The sequence below is a fragment of the Portunus trituberculatus genome, chromosome 25, assembly GCF_017591435.1.
Source record: "Portunus trituberculatus isolate SZX2019 chromosome 25, ASM1759143v1, whole genome shotgun sequence".
In the NCBI taxonomy this organism is placed as follows: Eukaryota; Metazoa; Arthropoda; class Malacostraca; order Decapoda; family Portunidae; genus Portunus; species Portunus trituberculatus.
In genome coordinates this window covers 16,861,941-16,866,940 of record NC_059279.1, presented here as the reverse complement: position 1 = coordinate 16,866,940, position 5,000 = coordinate 16,861,941, and the positions used below count along the sequence as shown (strand labels likewise).

The 5,000-nt window shown below is 37.7% G+C and overlaps 1 protein-coding gene across 8 annotated transcripts in view; it reads left to right on the top strand.

Moving 5' to 3' along the window:
- The window catches only part of LOC123508622 (alpha-catulin-like), a 157,365-nt gene that overhangs the window by 41,166 nt on the left and 111,199 nt on the right, over positions 1 to 5,000 (top strand). For 2 of the 8 annotated variants that reach the window (XM_045262442.1, XM_045262441.1), the window contains exon 2: positions 4,011 to 5,000. This exon is cut by the window's right edge and continues 942 nt beyond it. The exons of 5 other annotated variants lie outside the window; for them this stretch is intronic. The gene's annotated coding sequence lies outside the window, so the exon portion shown is untranslated. Of the gene's footprint in view, positions 1 to 3,627 lie in introns of all 8 variants that reach the window. One more of the 8 variants, XM_045262440.1, reaches the window with a different exon arrangement.

Below are 5,000 nucleotides of genomic sequence, written 5' to 3'. Positions count from 1 at the left end.
TCCTCTTCTTGTCTCTCTCTGTCTCCCTTTCCCCCTTTCTGTGTTTTTTCTGTTTTTTTATTATTTTTTGTGTTTTTTCTCTCTATATCTTGTTCTTCTGTGTGGCTTGCTAGGGCGTGGTGGTGCTGGTGGTGGTGGTAGTGGTGGTGGTGAAGAGATAGTGTCGTGTGTCTGTGTGTGTGTGTGTGTGTGTGTGTGTGTGTGTGTGTGTGTGTGTGTGTGTGTGTGTGTGGGTGTGTGTGTGTGTTTGCTAACCTAACCTAAGTTTATTTATTGATTATCGTGATCCATTCAACACTCCACTCCACTCGTTGTGATTCTCCTGCACACACACACACACACACACACACACACACACACACACACACACACACACACACACACACACACACACAAAAACTAATGATTTACACTTTTTACATCATTCATCTTACTCATCTTACTATGTTATGACTCTCTCTCTCTCTCTCTCTCTCTCTCTCTCTCTCTCTCTCTCTCTCTCTCTCTCTCTCTCTCTCTCTCTCTCTCTCTCTCTCTCTCTCTCTCTCTCTCTCTCTCTCTCTCTCTCTCTCTCTCTCTCTCTCTCTCTCTCTCTCTCTCTCTCTCTCTCTCTCTCTCTCTCTCTCTCTCTCTCTCTCTCTCTCGGCACCCATTACTTCACACCTTACATAAAACACGTCACTTTTGCTCCTTTTCCCTCCAGCTTTCCCATTACACCTGGCCATCCAAGCCTCGTGTTGTTACCTTTACCTTCATACACCTGTAATTACACCCAGCGCCTCCACACTACCGCGCCTTAACTGTGTCCTTTATTGCTGTTTTGTATTGCGTTTCTGTAATTTGAGTACATTTTATTTTGAAGCTTTTTTTTTATTTACTCATTTATCGTGTGTTTGTGAGTGAGTGAGTGTATGTATGTTGTATATGTGTGTATGTGTGTGTGTGTGTGTGTGTGTACGTATACTTATTTTCTATTACTACCTTATTTTCCCTTAGAACACCTGGTTAATAGCACAAGTAGTAATAATAATAGTAATAATGATAATAATAATAGTAATGCTAAGTCGTTTTCTTTATGTAAGATCTCAGACAGTGAAATCTAAGTCCCCATTACCTTCCCTCCCGTGCCATTATTTAAAGGAGGGAGGTGAGAGTGGGATTAAGGTAATGGGAGAGCTGGGAGAGGGCGTGTGTGTTGGTATGAGTAAGAGAGGGAGAGGAAGAGAGAGAGTGAGGAAGGGGAGGGAGAGTTTGATTAGTGAAAATGAATAATTGAGGATCTATATCGGCCATGTGTGAAGACCAGAGAGAGAGAGAGAGAGAGAGAGAGAGAGAGAGAGAGAGAGAGAGAGAGAGAGAGAGCATAAGGAAAGGATACTAATGGATCATAAAAATAGACATAGATGATAATATAAGAGAGAGAGAGAGAGAGAGAGAGAGAGAGAGAGAGAGAGAGAGAGAGAGAGAGAGAATGAGAATAAGGAAAAGATACTAATGGATCATAAAAATAGACGTAGATGATAATATAAGAGAGAGAGAGAGAGAGAGAGAGAGAGAGAGAGAGAGAGAGAGAGCACAACTTTGAATATAAATACTAATTGGTCTCAGAGGATAAAAATAAAGGCACCAGTCACATTTAACCATTACAAATAGCTTTTTTTTAGGGCGTGGCTGCAAAAATAAAAAAAGAAGAGAAAAAGGAATGATAGAACTGCAATGTATATTAATGAAAGATAAGAGACACTTCCTAAACAAGCTCTTTTCTTATCTATCTTTTATATTTAGAGTAATGGGAGGGGTCAGAAGAGAGAGAGAGAGAGAGAGAGAGAGAGAGAGAGGGAGAGGGAGAGGAGAGTTAAGTTGCATAAAAATATAAGCTCATTTGAAAATAAGTGAAGCTACAAGAAGTACAGAACTCCACGTGGCAGTTACCTCTGTCTGTCTACCTATATACACCTGCCGTCTCAGTCTAATTTAGGTTACGTGAAGCTCTGTTACGTTTGGTTACTCTAGATCTGGTTAGCGTCCCCCAGGCTGGAAGGATAAGATATGATGGGGTAGGTTTAGGTGAGGTTAGGTTAGGATGGGTTAGTTTTAGGTTAGGTAAGGTGAGGTGAGGTTGTCTGGATGGGATTTAGGTTAAGTTAAGCTGGGTTAGAGGTGAGGTGAGGTGAGGGGAAGTGCAGTGAGAGGAGGTGAATTGAGGTGAGGTGATATGAGGTAAAGTAAGGTGAAGTGAGGTTAGGTTAAGCTGGGTTAGAGATGAAGTTAGATGAGGTGAGATAAAGTGAGGTAAGATGAGGTGAAGTCATGTGAAGGTTAGGTCGTCTACATCTCATCTAGTTTAAGCTAAGTTGTGTCACGTTAAGTTACTTTAAATTTGGTCAGAGTCAGTCAGATTGTACGAAATTGTGTTGGGGTAAGGCAAGGTAAGTCAGATGAAGTTAGAATATGTTAGGTGAGACGAGGTTAGCTTAGGTTAGAACATTTTAAACTATATTCCCTTAGATTGAAATAGACAAAGTTAGGATACGTTAGGTTAGGTTAGGTTAGGTTAGACAAGGCAAGGTATGGGTAATGTTGAGTATGTTAGGTTATATTATGTAAAAAAATGAGTGAGGTAACGATAGATTAGATTACGTTATGTTAGTGTTAAATCTCATTAGGTTAGGTTAGGTTAAGTAAAGTTAGTTAATGTTAGGCAAGGCAAGTTTAGGGTAATATTGAGTATGTTAGACTATATTAGGTTAAAAAATAGATAACGATATATTAGATTACGTTATGTTAATGTTAAATCTGATTATGTTATTTCAAATGAGATCAAATTAATGTCAGATAAGGCAGAGTTGAGTTAATATAGAGTATGTTAGACTATATTACATCACATTACAGCTAGATAGAAATAGGGTGGGTTAAGTTAAGTTAGGGTTAAATTTTGTTAAGTTCAGTTCGTTTAGATCAGGGTAATTCTCTGACCTTTAAATTCTGAAACGGAGCGAATGTTTTTGAGTAGAGCAGCTTTTAGCCCAACGCGAGGGACTCATTCACTGTCTTGTCTCATTATGTTTTGCTCGCTGGCTGGAGGGCTGGGGCGTGGCCGCTCTGGGAGAGAGAGAGAGAGAGAGAGAGAGAGAGAGAGAGAGAGAGAGGAGTGTGTAGTTGAAGTTATTATTATTCATCTGTATTCTGGAGAGAGAGAGAGAGAGAGAGAGAGAGAGAGAGAGAGAGAGAGAGAGAGAGAATGGGAATGTCTGTATTCAGAATTTATATTGCTATTATTATTATCATGCAAAATTTTGTGAGCTTATTGTTATTACTCTATACTCTCATTATTATTATTATTATTATTATTATTATTATTATTATTATTATTATTATTATTATTATTGTAGTAGTAGAGTCACAGCACATTTTAGCCACACCAAACATAATTTTCCCCTACAAGACAACCAGTGTAGCCAACCAGACCCTCCCTGTAGACCAAAAAGAATACCCCCCAAAAAAAATACCACCAAATTTTCCGGTAGTAAATAAAAACAACCATCATTTTACCTCAGCATATTTTTAAGGCCATTTTGATGATACGGTCTAACATTATATATTTTTCCCTCCTCTCCGATCTTGCAGCCAAAATTTTTTCCTAACCAAACCAAAACCCAAAAAATAAATAAAAAACAAGAAGCGCATTAATTCCCACTCGTGCTGTACATACTTAAGCCAACCACGCTCTTTTTTTGAACCTACAAATGCACGACACACGGCGCCTTTTGTGACCGCGTATGTGTGTGCGTGTGCGTCTGTGTGTGTACGTATGTGTGTGTGTCCACCAATACACGTACACGCAAAGAATACCATCGCAACTTAGAGGTATACATGTCACAAGCGTAAACGAGAAAGAGATAGAGGCGGCGTGCACATAGCGGCAGGTGTGTGTACGTGCCTGCGTGTATACCTGGAGTGGCGGTGTGTTCCTGTAACCAGTGTGCCAAAACAGTGAACATTTGCTGCAGAGAGACACAAGAGGTGCTGGCCGGCGGGTGGAGACGAACACGAACACCAAACCTAAGGATAAACAATAATTAATAGAAACGTTAAGATAATAAGGAAGAATTGAAGGGAATATCAGTGAAAAAAGGGAGACTTACGTGGAGATCTGATGGGAAGTCATTGAGTATTAGTAATAAAGAGTAACTTGAGTGAATTATTGAAAGAAAAAAAGAGACAAAGTGATTGAATTGTAAGAGAAACGCTGAGTGAATGTAACGAATAGAAACTGAGTGATAAGAAATTGAAACTTGATAAAAAAAAATAAAGAAAAAAGAAACTGAATGAATGAAAATAAAAAGAAAACTTCAATAAAATAACAAATATAACAAGAACACGAAATAAAAGTGGGAAAAAGCAAATGAAAACAAAAGAGGAAGATAAATAGATAAATAAAGAAAAAAGCAGAAAACGAAACTAAATACATGAATTGATAGACATAAAATAAAGTAGAATATAAAGAAAGGGAAGGAAAGAAAGGAAATATTGGAAGGTGACGTGAATACATATACAAGAAAGAGATTACATAGAATAACGTGATAAGAAAAAAGCGAAATAAGAGAGGAAAGAAAATATATACGAGAGATTAAATAACGCAAGTGAATAAAAAAAAACGAAGCAAACAAAAAAAATATAAAAGAGGAAAGGAAAAAAATATATATAAAAAATTAAGTTTGACCACCTCGTCTCGTCGACAATCTTAATACAAAACAAAACAAAAAAGATTTATAGTCCATTCATAAAAGTGTTTTGGAACATAGAAACAAAACAAAAATAAACTAGAACATTATCACACACACACACACACACATAAAGAAAAAAAAAGAAAACTATACGATTTTACTTAACAAGAAAAATATAGTACAAGATTGAAAACACGGGAGTAATTCAAGATAGAAAAAATACATTAGCAAATAGAAAGTGACCACCACCACCACCACCACCACCACCACCGC